This window comes from Anopheles arabiensis, chromosome X (assembly GCF_016920715.1).
Source record: "Anopheles arabiensis isolate DONGOLA chromosome X, AaraD3, whole genome shotgun sequence".
Taxonomy (NCBI): domain Eukaryota; kingdom Metazoa; phylum Arthropoda; class Insecta; order Diptera; family Culicidae; genus Anopheles; species Anopheles arabiensis.
In genome coordinates, this window is record NC_053519.1 from 23,835,688 (window position 1) to 23,852,586 (window position 16,899).

Here is a 16,899-nt window from a genome sequence, read left to right on the forward strand (position 1 = left end):
AGAGCATGTGGGATGCCGATGATCTCGGGAGATTTCTTTACTCCATCTCTCCTAGGGTGACACAACGTCCATGGTTTCAAAGCCTACAGGCAGATCGTGGATTCATTCGCATGACATCAAGATTCATGTCAAACCACTATGCGATGAATGCACATCTACAACGCATAGGGATCGTTGATACAAATGTATGTAACTGTGGTAACGGATTCCACGACATCGACAACGTCATATGGTCATGTGTGGAGTTTGAAACAACAAGACCCGCACTACTATCGACGGTTCAAGCAATAGGGAGGAACCTGAGGTCCCAATACGTGACATCCTTGGTCAAAGGGACTACGAATACGCGAGAATTCTGCACAAATATGCTAAAGAGGTTGGCATCACCTTGTAATCACATACCGAACTTATATGTTTAGAGACACAATTAATTTATAGGTATGATCATGTATGGCTTAGGGTGTATGGGCGTTCGTGAGCATGGGTGGGTGTCTGCATGGGTGTGCGTGTGTGCATGTGGATTTTCTGTATATCCACATCTACACACGCATAGCCATGTGGACACTTATTAGTGTTCTCACGCGTACATATTTACCCGGTTATGTATGATTTTACCTATTAGCGTATTTGTTAGTAGCAACTTTAGAGTGCAGTATATAGTCTACGTTGTATGTTAAATTATGTTTAGTGATCCTCGGGCAGTCTGAACACATAACCGACGGTTGGGGCAGAAGCTCACCACCATGACGAGCTCAGAGTGGTGATTTAGACCAAAAAGCCATCGCGGAGCACTAGACAACCCGGATGCTGGAAACCATCGCTCACCTAACATCTGTAAAATACGGTGTCGATGCCATACACACCAAATCCCTGCTCCCTTGGTTGGGAATATTGGAATTCCCCATAGACATTATGGAAAGAGAACGGCTGACATACAACAGAATCCGAGCCCACCCGGAATAAGGTGCACAAAGCCGATCATGGAAATGTGCTTCGGCCAGCCCATAGATATTACCCAAGCGCCACAGATTAATGAAAGCTCCACAGCTTCATTGGTTTTGGTCAATAGATGGCGTATATTATATTATATTGCTATCCTTTTCCTTGCAATGTGTTTCGACAACTTTCATCTAATAATGACCTGTATAGTATAGCCTTCTAACTTTCTGAGCAAAAATCTATATATATATGGTCGTGTGGTCAGATACGTGAGTATCAACACCAACGACCAATACTCAAATCTCACTTGCTTCAGTGCTGGTTGTTTCCATTGGAGTTTAGTATTTAAACAATCGTATCGCCGTTCTAGCTCTAGCGATGCAAAAACAGATGGCGCCACCAGCTTTTTTGCTATTTTTAGAATGCATGAGTCGTTTGCCGTCTGCTAAACGAAGTCTTTCTATATTCCGTTTAGGTAGAGTGCTTGAGTCGTTTAGAAGCCGTTTAGTGGTCGTTTAGTAGATTTGTGGCACTTGGGGATGTCGTACCCTGAGTGTGGAGATGTGTGTGTGTATATGTGGTGAACGTTGCCGCGACAAGCGTGCTTTAGAAAAACGCAACACTGCGGATTGTATGGAAAATGTTGCGCGCTCAACCCGTTTGCTATGCGATTGCCACGGGGGAAGCTATAATTCGACCTATGTCGTCAATAGACCTTGATTATATGTACGAGATATATATTATTTTTTTACCGATAAATATATCAAACCAATCCGTTTGACAGATAACTATATGCGCAATCTGAGTTTGCGCATCGTTTATTGATACGGTATTGCTACGGTTAGTCAAGCGACGAATTGTCAAAATACTCTAGATGCCACAACTTAATATTTTTAATCCACCTTGGTCGAGCGCCCCAACATATCTAACCGTCCGAATAGACATACAGCGGCAACGTCGCGCGCGACAAAAAGTATAGTAGAACGTCGATTATCCGGGCAGCTCGGGACCGGACGGTTGCCGGTTAATCGATTTGCACGGATAATGGTCCAAGAAATGTCATTTTCATATAAAAATTATTATATTACAGTCATTATCCGATATACGCTATCGTACGGGACCGAGCGCAATAGCGTATCTCGAGTTTTCGCGTATAGCGGATTCCTATGGAAAATAGCTTACACTACCGGATCGAGGGTTGAAAAATATCGACACAGTGTTTTGCATTAGAGCGTTTCTACATACACCGAGAATGCAGCTGAGAGATGGCTGTGAGAGAATTGACAACCGGTTTCTCACGCTGGTGTGTGTAGAAGCTCTGAAAAGCGCCGAGATGAGACTTTTAAAATGATGTTGAAAAAAACCATTTTAATCGCTGAAATGAAGTCAAAAAAGTTTCTTTTACTTTTAATAATATATCTACGATTATTAGACGGCAAAAATGCAAACTATAATTGAACGATCGCTATAAACTGCCAATTCAATTCTTTCTCAGCTCCATCGTTCTTTGCATGCCGAGGAGAATTCTCTCACCGAAAATGCTGACAGTCGCTGTCAAAGCATGCTGTCAGTTATTTTCTCAGCTGCATTCTCGGTGTATGTAGAAACGCTCTTAAAGTTTTTTGTCATAAAACAGGTGTCTTTTGCCCAAATTTAATGCAAAATGCATTAATAACATTAAGGAAATTCAAAAAAAGCATAAAATATTTCAAAGAATTAAAATATTTGCAAAAAACACATGGAGCTGTCAAATTTTGAGGAATCGCGTACTGCGAATTCGCGTATATCGAGTATCGCGTACTGCGGATAATTGCTGTACTAGTTTTTGATTAGTTTTATGATTAATTCACCTTGAATCCATCGATAAATCGTTAATAGAATATTATTTTAATCAATAACTACAGGTTTAACAACTGTTCATGAACAAAACTGAATTTCGAAAATACCCTTAGACACCTCAGAGCTACACAAAAATCTGGTTGCCCACTTGACTATCGCTGCAAATGTTCGCTGTACGTTTAAACAGCTGTCACATTTATGCGCACGGTTAAGCCGCCCGCCGGTTAATCCGCCCCCGGATAATCGACGTTCTTCTTCTTCTTCTTCTTCTTTGGCTCAACAACCGCTGTCGGTCAAGGCCTGCCTTTACCTCTTGTGGGTTTGGCTTTCAGTGACTAATTGATTCCCCCCCATAGCAGGATAGTCAGTCCTACGTATGGCGGCGCGGTCTATTTGGGACTTGAACCCATGACAGGCATGTTGTTAAGTCGTACGAGTTGACGACTGTACTACGAGACCGGCATTCGACGTTCTACTGTAGCTCAAAATTGCAAACAGAGCTACTCGTTTCGCGCGACAATTTTGCTTCATCCGAAATAATCGAATGATCTAGTTTGTTTACAAGCCAGATTAATGCCAAAAGCAAAAAATAAGATTTGAATACATTTGAACCTATGTTTTGTGTGTTTTCAAATATAAAACAAGTTGGTTGACTGAGTCAAATGAGCTACTTTGATCTACACAGAATGATTTTTTGAGCTATTTTTCGTCACGCGGGACGTTGTCGCTCTATGTCTATTTGAACGGTCAAACTGAATCTCAAAATGACAACATGTCAGACGCAAAGAAGACACCTCCTCTCACCTCTCAAACATCAAATTTGACCTTTACATGAATATTCAAATATATCTCTCTCTCTCTTTCTATATATATATATATATATATATATATATATATATATATATATATATATATATATATATATATATATATATATATATATATATATATATATATATATATATAAATATGGATATAAATATGTATATATATATATATATATATATATATATATATATATATATATATATATATTATTAAAAATTTTAGGATTTAAAAATATTAGGTGGTGGATTCTAGTGCATTTTGACAATTCGTCACTTGACGTAAGGTCCCCAGGATTCAAACTCTGTTTACATTTATTAAATTTGTTCATATTATTTATCTACCCCATTTTTTCGATTAAATATTCTTTAAAAATATATTTTGGACTTTGCGAGTTCTTATTCAATATTAAAACAAAGATTATTGTGTGTTACTTTGTGTTATTCCGTGAATTTATTCTATAATTCATTGAATTTTCGACATTTTTAATAATAAAAACTAAGAAATAATCATTTTTTTTAAATTTTCATATCAATTCCTCATTATCTACGAGCCGCATGGACAATTTACGTGAGATAAGAACTCTTACTCAAATGGTTTTAAATTTTGTGCATAAACAAATCATCAAATCTTTTTTTAATATATCTCATTTTTTCGATAAAATCAAAAAACATACAAAAATGCTCGCAATAACAAAGAAATCTGTTCTATTTGCTAAGCTTTGTGTGCGGAAACCAATGGTTAACGGTTCTAAATTGACGTAAAGTCCCTCAACTATGGCGACCCCCCAAAGGCCCTAATCCACCACCTGATATTTTTAATTCTCCTTGCTTACGCCCAAGGTGGATGACTTTACGTCATTTTAGAACCGTTAACCCAAGGTTATTAGACTCTTTACAGGTTACGACAGAGCGTTTTAGAGGGTCACCATTATGGATACCTTGTTTACAATTTGTCTGTCAAAATAGATGCAGGCCAGCTGTTGCTTGGCATGAACAACATAAATAAGTTAACAGAAGACGAAATTACTGCTACATTTATTCTAAATGCTAACTCGTTATATCATTTATAGAATATGACTTCTATGTTGGATTGGTTAATGCTGAGTCAGTTTTGCTTACATGCCCTGGATATCGTCGGATTGTCTCATCAGTTGCAATTGTTCTACAGGTTTGGTATTGCAGTCCCAGCTTCAGTGGACGAGGGTTCATGCCGCGCAGCAGCAGCAGTGTCCAAACTGGGTTATTCCAGATGCTGCCCCTCGTGTGGGAAGTGGCCAGATCCCATGTTGCTTCGCGCATAACAGCTCGTCCTTTATTCGGAGTGGAACGGACACGGAATAATTCAGTGACAGAGTATCGATGTGATGACACCCTTTTAACGATGTTGGTCAGGGAACCTGTGATGATGTGGTGCAAAAAATGCTACCGGCATCACTTTCGTTCCGCTATTACACTTGACCCGAGCTAGGACCGCGACGGCGCTGACGAACTTGCGGCAGCGGGGATGATGCGAATCCCTCCTTCGAAATTGCGGTGCTGAGATGATGATAAAGTAGAAGCTTGTGTGGCATGGTCTCGTCCTTACTAAAACACTGCTTAAGCTACACCCAAGGTGACATGAATCATCGACCCCCACAGGAATAAGGCTGCAGCCAGAACGGAATGAACATTTGTTTTCTTTGAACTGAAACGGCAACAGTGGCAGCATAGACGATCGTCTCGAACACGACGACTGCAACGAACCGACATGGAACCGCGGCCAATAACTTAAATAACCACTATGCATAAGCACAAATATACTTATGGTTTATTTCCTAATTATATTTGTTACAACAGGACCGTTCAACATTTACTTCCCGGCTCAACCAAAACTCTCCCTTCATAAGTGCTTTACTCGGTGACCCTAATATTCATCTCTTTCTCCTACTCTTTATCATATAACCATAAAAATGAAATAATGTGGATAGGGTTTATCTGCCTCTATCAAAAATGAAAAATATTATCATACGACACACCTTGGATCGTAATGCAAGATTTTCCTCGTGAAGAAGGGTACTTGTAGAGCATTTGAATATGCTCGTTTTACGAAAAACTCGTTGTAACAGTTTATACTGTAGTGGGCTGAGATGAAATATGAAGTGGTCACTTGCATCCAGACTGCGTGTCAGACCTGTTGGACCCTGGAGTCGCTGTTGCTGGTTATTTATGTTCTGGGTACATCATGCTTTGCTGTTAGGAGGGAAGAGATACTAGTATATGTGGTATATGACGCTAGTATGCTTTTCCGCGTGGTGGCGTAATAGCCACAGAGTAACCGAGCAGTATACAGAGTAACAGCCAGAAAAAACGGCTCCTCAACCATCACGAATAGCAGTTGCTTTTAAGAAGGAACGGTAATTTGCTCCGAAGTCGGTCCAGATAATTTTGGAGCCGGCTCCGCACCCACGGCTCCAAAGCCGGTTTCGGAGCAGGCTCTGCACCAACGGCTCCGGAGCCGGCTCAGCTCCAAACAAACTTTTTCAATAAAGTTTCAATCGAGGAAATCCGTAAATAGCGGAGAAGGTCATGCTTAGAATAATTTATCAAAAAAAAATCGATGAGTTTTGAATATATTACGAAAGGCGAGACCAACGAATGCTACACAACGTCATACATATCAATACTGCAATCACATCGTGTGTTAGCTTCCACGAGAAAATGCTGTACAATGCTGTCTCTATTGAACCGTTAGTCCGGAGGCATTGGTCCAGAGCCGTTGATTCGTCGCCGGCTCCAGAACAGTGCGCCCGAAGCCGGCTCCACAGCCGTTGGAACGGAGCCGTGAATGCAGAGCTGTTAGTCCGGAGCCGGCTGCAGAGCCATTGGTGCGGAGCCGTTGGAGCGGAGCCGGCTCCGGAGTCGTCGGAGCGGAGCTGGCTTCGGAGCCGTTGGTACGAAGCCGGCTCCGGGAAAAAGTCGGAGCCGGCTCCAGACTAACGGGTTGGTGCGCTCCGAAACGCCCATCACTAGATCACAGGACTGTTCTTGGACGGAAAGGAAACTCGTGTGATGAAACTCTATGAGAAATAAAACAATAAAATTATTTCTTTTTCATTTCACTAAACTACGAATCAAATTCGACACAAGTCCAGTAGAAAGTATATAATTAAAATTAGATTTACAATAATTTAACAATTCAACCTAAAACATCGTACTATTGCACGATTGCAATCCAGTTGCAACCAGTCGAATTTTAAACAAACCAGTCCAATTGTAAACAAACCATTCCAATTTGTCTGGCAAAATTTTTTCATTCATTTTTTTATTGGAAATCGGCCAAAACAGGCTTTTGTCACAACCTGTATAGAGTCTAATAACCTTGCGTTAACCCTGTCACTGGCAACCAAAAATACATCATATTCCAGGCAACCGGGCTACCCGGGTAGCCAGCGACTTTGGAGGCTTATAACTTTTGAATGCGTAATCCAATATTGGTGCAATATTCTGGTGAAAATTAAACAAACTAATGCAGTTTCTATAACTGTTCATAAATTGGTTCAACTCGCTACCGTTTTTTAGTTATAGTTTTTCAAAGTTGACTGGATTTTTTTGAAAATTATTACAAAATGTGAAAAATATTTTTTTCAGTACTTTACAACATTTTCACAGCAAAATGGCTCTAAAAGCTTTGAGAACTGTATGTTACACGTATTGTATAAATTTTTCAGAATTTTTCTATGAGCGATAAAAAAGATAAAGGAGTTTTGATTTGAATAAAAACCGTTACAATACAGTGGGCATAATAATTTTATAAAATGCACATCTGCGACAAATGCAAAAACTTGATAAAATGGTCTCTATTGGTAAGTTATGTTGATTCTATATTGTGAAGACACTGAAATAAAACTATAAGTGTGAAGTTTATTTGATGTTGGTGCCTTTCTACCAGCAAGGGTCATAATGTAACGGTTTTTATTCAAATCAAAACTCCTTTATCTTTTTTATCGCTCATAGAAAAATTCTGAAAAATTTATACAATACGTGAAACATACAGTTCTCAAAGCTTTTGGAGCCATTTAGCTGAAAATATTTTGTAAAGTACTAAAAAAATATTTTTCACATTTTGTAATTATTTTTTTAAGAAATCCTGCCGACTTTGAAAAGCTATAACTAAAAAATGGTAGCGAGTTAAACCAATCTATGAACAGTTATAGAAACTGCATTAGTTTGTTTAATTTTCATCAGAATATTGCATCAATATTGGATTACGCATTGCCTGGATTATTGGTATTGAAAAATTTAATTCTAAAAAACAGGTTAATTATAATCAAAAAATTCTACGAAAAATTTCCAGTGAAAGATGGCTGTGGATTACACACATATTCCAAATTTCAAGTCAGTCGGATTCCTAGAATCAGAGAAATGAGCAACCAAAATCGATTTGGCTACCCGGGTAGCCGGTTGCCCGGAATAGGGTTAACCAATGATTTGCGCGCACAAAGCTTAGCAAATAGAACAGATTTCTTTGTTATTATGTGCATTTTTGTGTGTCTATTGATTCTATCGATAAAATGAGATAAATTAACAAAAGATTTGATGATTTGTATATGCAAGAAATTTAAAATCATGTAATTAAGCGTTCTAATCTCACGTAAATTGTCCATGCGGCTCGTAGATAATGAGGAATTAATGTGAAAATTGAAAAAAATAATGCTTTCTCAATTTTTATCATCAAAAATGTCGAAAACACAATGAATTATAGAATAAAATCACGGAATAACACAAAATAATACACTTTAATCCAGGTTTTAATGTTAAATAAGAACTCACGAAGTCCAAAATATATTTTTAAAGAATATTTAATCGAAAAAATGGGGTAGATAAATTATATTAACAAATTTAATAAATGTAAACAAAGTTTGAATCCGGGGACCTTACGTCAAGTGACGAATTGTCAAAATGCACTAGAGTCAACCACCTGATATTTTTAAATCCACCTTGGGCGTAAGTCGAAATAGTCGTACGTCGAATATCTGTCAATGTTAAGTTTACAACCGAAGTTGAAGAGGCGAAATCTATGATATCGTGATTTTTATTTGAAATAATGTTTGATAATGTATTAATTTTACACCGAAAGTCAATTACGCGATATAAATATCAAAGATCGGCTAGTTGTAGAATCTTTGGAAATGTGTTTATAACGATTTTCAGCACAGAAATAAAAAAAAATACATCAATTTCTTCACACTGACAACTTTTCACTGTCAAAATCAAAATCTTCGTATCTGCGAATCGTTGTAACTCGAGGGGGTCGTAACTCGGGGGACGGATGTATATATATATATATATATATATATATATATATATATATATATATATATATATATATATATATATATATATATATATATATATATATATATATATATATACAACGAATATATATATATATATATATATATATATATATATATATATATATATATATATATATATATATATATATATATATATATATACAATATATATATATATATATATATATATATATATATATATATATATATATATATATATATATATATATATATATATATATATATATATATATATATATATATATATAGATATATATAATATATATATATATATATCACCCGAGTATATATATATATACTTATAAACTTTTTTTTTATTAACTACATCTATTATATATTTTATCATGTTTAAAATCATCGTTCAGTAATTATTTTATCGTATTAGTAATATTTTACGATCATGAATTTTTCATTACCTTTTTATATCATACATACGTTTTCTAATTTGCCATCGAAGTATTAACATTGTACATTATATACATTTTTTACATTACCAAACATGTCACATATTTAGCAAAACATTTCACCATACAATTTAAAAACCGCAATGTATAGATCATGTTTGATGTGCAAATTTTAGGTGTTCGGAATGTAAAAAAACAAACCATCTATGATTAATTATTCATACGTGTACGTTGTAATAGCTTGTAGTAATGCCGCAGTGTTAACTTTTTTTGTAGTATTTTCTCTCACTGGATTTTAGGTTAAAGTATAAATATAGGCAACCGCTATATTAACCACTAAGTCACTCACAAATTGCCCTACTGCTTTAAGGAATTTACTCGATGGATGTTGAAAATCATTCAAAAACGCGATCATTAAGTGTAAAACTAGGATTAATATAAAAATAAGCAAATAAATATAGGGGATATTTTGTAAAAACACCGTTGCTAGGAACCAGTGAACAATCCAAGTTGGGTTGCGGTATTCGTTTTGGGTTTGGTGTTGTTGGTTGATTGCGGTGGTCTGCTGCGTTCTTGAAAACTTGGTAAGGGTCCTGTGTCGTAAAACAGGGTGTGTATTAATATATGAAGGGTGAACTCTGGCCAACAAGCCTGTGGCTGAAGAGAGAAGGATATAAAATAACAATAACAGAAAAAGATATCAGTGACCATGTAAAACTAGCATGCTTTAAATGTAGTATAAAAAAACCTCCTCCAGCGCGTGTATGCATCTTGTCATAGCGTTCGGTAAAGTTTCGTAGGGGAATATAGCGAATACGATGGATGGGAAACTTGAAAGGCCTTCATCCGAGGACGAAAAAACCCCCTACTGTTAGGTTAGTATTGGGGTTACTGTTTGGGAACTACGGTAAGATGTAACAAATGTTGGTTTTGACCTGGACAAAGGCGCGTGCAACCATATGGCTGGTAAAAATCAGGCGCTTTAAATGGTTTGGATTTTTAATGCATAAAATTGTGTGAAATAAGATATAATGAATATAGTTAGCAAAAACGAGAAGGGTATAAAGAGTATCTGAGGGACACGTAGATAAAAGAGAGAGAAAACGAGATGGATAGGCTGAGGGTCAGAAAAAGAGAGAGAGTTAGAACAACGTACGGTCGATAGAAATGGCGATGAAAATTCAAAGAGGAAAGGCAAAATGTTTCCCAGCTAGGCGTACGGTGTCCTTTTTCTGTCAATTGCGCTGAAATAAGTCTTATGGAATAGAGTAGGCAAGATAGTGTACGTGAAAAATACTCTTATGCTCGGATGAGATCAACATGCATCTTATTTCAAAAAGGGAATCGAATGCGGTAAGTTTTTCGCTTACCTAAAACGAAATAAATTGTCGAAAATCGAATATTTACATGAAAAACTGGCAAGCTTGGCAAGATAAATGGCAAATAAAGTAAGATTAGCGAACATGAGATAAGAATGCGAGGACTTTGCATTCATACATATTTACGTTAAAAAAGAGAAATTGTCTATTTTAGGATGGGAGACAGAAGGAAAACCGAGAAAGAAAAACGTAGGAAACATGTAGCGGAAAAAACATGCGACAGGGTGAACTATATGTAAACAACAAAGACACGGACGAAAAATCCACTCTTAACTGTAGAGGTTCTAAGGCGCTGTTTGCAAAGTTGTCGGGCGGTGGCTATATTGTGAGAAAAGCAAAGATATTTCCTTGTTCACGCAAACCCCGAAGAAGAAGAGCTAAAGGCACAATAATGCTGCTATCCCCTTTGCACGTTAAGCAGATATAAAGAAGCGAAAAAGCACACAGCGAAAAAGAATAAGAAACGTTCAGGTTTATTTGTGTGGGAGTATTATACTATATATATATATATATATATATATATATATATATATAAATAAATAAATAAATAAATAAATATATATATATATATATATATATATATATATATATATATATATATATATATATATATATATATATATATATATATATATATATATATATATATATATATATATATATATATATATATATATATATATAAACGCGAGCGAGCGTGTGTGTGTTTCAACGTTTCCCGTTGTTTCGAGCAACTGTTACCTTCGCTACGTGTTAAGCAGTTTGTCGGTTTTTTTTTTCACTTTCCATGCGTTTTTACATTTTTTTAGTCTCAATCCACTCCGACGCACGTGAAAATTATTGTTGCAATTTTTATTCAATGCCAATTCTTGCTTCGTTCAAACTATTGTTTCTTTAAAAATCATCCTTTTTTCGAATATTTTCCCTATACACACTTTAAAGTTTTTTTTTATTTCAATCTTCAAATATTTTTGAATCAATACTTTTCCAAAAACAAACAATTTATAACTCCCACTAGGGTTAGTGTACCAATTGTGGCTAAGGCATCAATTTTGGCTATTACGTACACAAAACAGTCAAATCGTTCGCTGTAAAACAGTCAATTTGCATACTGAAACCAGAGAGGGATTTTTATTTTTAATATGATCATTTTATCGCATTTGTACTTCATTCTTTCCGTGCTAGTCACTTCTGTTTGTTAAATATCACCATTTTAAAATGTGTTGCCAAGATTTATCGCATCTCTTACCATTTTGATAATTTTGCACTGTAGGATATTATCGATTTTCTAGCACCTAACGATAATTTTATCTTAAAATCATCGTTTTGGTGCAAAGTATTAGCTATTTAACGTATTTACATCAAAATTTACCAACCTTTCATCGATAATTTACATTTTTTTTGTAAGTCCATAATTGGTGCAACTTATCTTCGGTGCACCAAACATCGCAGTATACTATGAATGATTTGTTGACAACTTTTGTTTTGGTCGTAGTGCGTAGTTTACAACTGAACAAATCGGATCTCTCGTAGTTATTTTTGCAATCTTAAGTGTTAGTATGTGTTTAAAGCAACATTTTCTTATGAAATGGTATAAAATCGAATATGTGTCATCAAAATAACTCAGTCTTTAATGGCTTTCGTACAAAAAAGTGCAATCTGAAAGTCGCTCGTGTCCTCCGCTATAGCTCGGTATAGCTTCGAAGAGAAGGAATACGAAAGATTGTCAGGAGATATGAGTTCAAACAAGCTTGTTATCAGTAGAATAAGAGACTTACATTTTAGAAGGATTTGGACCATCAATTGTGCAATTAATTGAGCGTGGATATTACAGCTGCTGATACAAAACGGAGATTTGAAACTTTTAATTTTATTTTTTAATGGTAATAACACTTACTTATTTATCTGCAGTGAACTAATTAGTACTTGATTTGAGCTAAAACAATGTCACAAATTGACTTTTGAAGTAAACATCCACGAGTTTTGGTTTAAAACCACAATTGATACAGCTATGGCGAATTGCTAGGAACACTATAGCAGGAACACTAATTGGTAACTTGTGATGCAAATTATAATCAAAATTTTCTATTATTTTGATAAACACAGAGTTAAAATAAAAAATACTCTCGTGTTCTACACATTACAGGCTTTAAAAAAACATAAAAACATTTAAAAATGTAACCAATACTTATTTTTAAAGATGTAAAATCGATATCTTGATGACATAATAAAGTCATAATTGGTAAACTTACCCTATCATCAACACCATTCATTTGGTTTACACAACACCAATGACAATTACAATTGCTCCTTATTTTGGCTTCCGTTAAAAAATAAATAAACGTGTTCATACAAATAACATTCATTTCTGCATCTGTATTGTATGTATTTTTTGTATGTAATGTCATCGCAATATACTGGCTGTGAAGCCACGCATTTCGCGATGATGCCTTTCCGCTCGATTGAGATACATTTATATGTACAGTAGCAAATCAAATATGTTGTGCGTATTGTGCTGCTTCAAAAATAAGTTTCCATAAATAGAGGTGTTCGCCATGTATGCGTAAATGCGGGCCCTGGCCCTTACGAAGCATTACAAAAGATGTTTGATAGCTCCAGCCAAAAGGGCGATCGACGTATTCTGCTACTAAGGGCTCGGACAATTTAAAAATAAGTGTAGTGAAACATTTTAAGAACCCTCATGTTGATTTTTGAAAGGAGTTTTAATGTTGCCATATTTGATTCAGGGATTTTGGAATTTATTTCAAGACCACAGGACGTATAAGATACGTCGTGAAAAATTAACTGCTGTCATAACAGCAGGTCACAATCACAATACCCAGGACTGCGGAATGCTAAAACGGCAAGGTGTCGATCATACCCATTGTGTCGAACCAAACCAGACTTCCCCTACATTAGTGCCACACTCGTTAAAATTTACAATTTTTCAAAAACTCTATTTTGTTTACGCTAAATATGTTCGGCACTTTTGTTTTTAGCACATTAAAACACTTTTATGGAACCCTGCTAAATAGTTGTTAATGCGTTTATTTTTTCTTGGAATAATTATTAAGTTTACCATTAAGTGAAAAATTGAACAGTACGCATAATCGATGTCTACTGGACAGTTCAATTACATGAAGTTTTGCTTTAGGGGGCATATTTGGTCTAAATTCCATTACAAACACATTATTTGGAATGAAATACGGGTAGTATGACCGTCATTTCAAATTATTTTAGAGCACTTTCTTCTTATTTGTTTGTTTATAAATACTTTGCTTAATTTAAATTAAAATTGATTGTAAAAACGCACTAAAGAGTGTACCCGGTCATATTCCAATGTGAATCCAAACATTTGAAATAATATGACTTAAAACTTTGTTTGTATATATTTTGCCATTATATAAACCAAATGAAGCCAAATTATTGTAAAATAATTTTTTTCCGTGCAAGATGCTATGAGCACTAACGCATTCATATTGCACCTGTGCAAATAGCTGTAGTGCGCTGCATCAACAAATTATAACAGTTCAAGTGAACATCGAGCAACTGAAAATCTATTGTTCATATTTGATTGTGACTTGTAAGATTGGGTTTGAAAAAGGGTTGAAAGATATATTCATAGAGCACCCAATAATATATGTATAAGCTAAAACATATTTGTATCATCTAATATACCATTTCAAAAGTCAGAATCAAATATCAATAAAAGAACTTCAGTAACTCAAGGTTCATTTTTGCTGTCAAAAGTTGTTGTTTATCTTTGCTAGTGTTATTTTCAAAGGCGCAATGTAATGTTTCACATGCTCAGATTTGTTCAAATGCACTAGTGCTCATAGTTTTTGCACGGAAAATCCCCATTTTTTATGATAGGTATGACCACTTATTCTTCTTATAAACGATGTACACGATAAATTTCACACTTACGTTTTGTCTCATAATAAGTGATTGACTTGACATATCAACACAAGCCATACGTCAATTGAAAACTTACGTTGTTTACTAACAGGTGATTTTTTTTTTTCAATTTAATAAAATATGTTTAACCAGCCTGTGTTGTGGAAACAGATCACATGCATTATGATGATACGCGCCGGGACATCATTGAGTGTGCTATGGGTTCGCTGAAAACCACGAAAACGATTCATAATGAAAAAGAAATGTGTATTGGAGGTTTTGTGAAAGTTTTAAGAAGAATAACATCCATAACGGTTGGAATGTGCTCGTATTTGTGCTTTCCTAGCCAATATGCAGGAAAAGTGCTGCAAAATGTGTGAGAATAAAGTGCGTTTTAGACAAATGGGACGTGATTTCACCGTATTTTTATGATCAGGGCCTCAAGCTCTATTCAGATAGCTACTAAAAGCTTCTGCAAAGTGTATGGGCTGCTTCCACTGTGCATTGGATTTTTTTCTAATCTCTAATACAAACACCGGGATAAAAATATGTTGTTAGTAGATTTGAATAATTTGTATTGAAATTTTACATATTTTGCTACATTTCAATAGTTTAACGATTTTTTAACAGTTTTCTTGTGCTGCTACCATAAATTAGCTACCCTATACGTATATTACGACAGAAATTTAAAGCATCATCTATTTTAAAAAAAGAGTGAATTTGCAATATTATTTACCTGTCGTAACTCCTTGCAAAGACCAATATGTCTTCAAAATTAGTTGCAAATAATTTAAAAGTAAAATCAAACCACGAAAAAGCAAAGTCGTAATACTGTAAAAACGCACAAAGTGATTAAAATTAAAGTGGTAACATTAGTATTTCACGGTTTATGACAGGTCGTGCTTTACTTACGTCTAAACCTAATCTTAAATATTACTTACGATTATATTTCAAGTTAGAAATGTTATTCCTTGCAATCTACGGAGTTTAGAAGCCTATTTTTCCCCTTCCTTAAGTAATAGTTTCTACTTTAAGCAACATTACTACCGGCAATGAAATAAAAGGATAAAATTGATTTTCATCTCAGTCTGCTTCCACTGTGCAATGGTAGGTCGTATGTGTGGCGGTAGAACACGAAACATTAACACGAGGCTGCCAAATGCTAAACTACTACGAGGGAAATTCACCACATTTGATCTTCCAACTTCCCAGAACTTAATCTTTTTGTCTGTTTTATTTTTGGTGAAGTTGAAGGAGATATTCAAAGATCGTCCAGCAACAATCCGGGCCCAAATAGAGGTCGTAATATATTGTGAAGGCAGATGTTTTGATCATTTTCTATAGCTAACATAGTAAACTTTCTATAAAAAAAATCGAAATGATTCATTTTTCCTAAAAAATTGTTTTGTTGTTCCGTAGATAACTGTCAAATTTATCGTTATTTATATATAAATCTTGTGTCATAGTGTATGTTTCGCGCTCCTTCCAAAACGGCTGGATCACCTACAACAAAACATTGCTCCAACAAAACATATCCCGATTAACAAGGTCGGCTCAGCTACTATAATATATGATTAATATTTCAATCAAATATTCCCAAATATTCGCTTTCAATCAAATATTCTCAAAATTCGTAATGCCTGTAACGAAACCTTAAGCGTTTGAAAGAATCTTATTGCGCTTGTGAAAAAAGCATCTATGCAGTGAAACAACAACTTTTGACAGCTTAATTGAATCTTGAGCTGCTGAAATTATTTTGTTGGTATTTGATTCTGAATTGCAAAATCCTTTATCATAACACCGCTAGAACCACGAACAAATGAAAGTTAGTTGTTGAATATGAGACAACAATGATGTTTTGCTGTTGTTAACTTGTACATAACGTATATGACTGGTGTAATACCTCATATAGTTAACAGGTTGGCTGATAAGTCCCCGGTCTGACACATAGATGGCGCCGCTAGTATTAAATGCATATTATTTTTATATAGTACCAACCTTCAAATGATTCGTGTCAAAATTTGACGTCTGTATGTCAATTATTTTGTGAGACAGAGTGTCTTTTGTCAAACAACTTTTGTTATTTTGTTGTTCCACCAAGACAACGCACCGTGCCACAAGTCATTGAGAACGATGGCAAAAATTCATGAATTGGGCTTCGAATTGCTTCCCAACCCACCGTATTCTCCAGATCTAGCCCCCAGCGACTTTTTCTTGTTCTCAGACCTCAAAAGGATGCTCGCAGGGAAAAAAAATT

At 35.3% G+C, this 16,899-nt stretch overlaps 1 long non-coding RNA gene across 1 annotated transcript; it reads left to right on the top strand.

Moving 5' to 3' along the window:
- Positions 1-4,569: 4,569 nt before the first annotated feature.
- Positions 4,570-5,428, top strand: LOC120906749. The gene is made up of 2 exons (XR_005740153.1): positions 4,570-4,709; positions 4,774-5,428. It is a non-coding gene; the product is annotated as an uncharacterized LOC120906749 (long non-coding RNA).
- Positions 5,429-16,899: the final 11,471 nt, after the last annotated feature.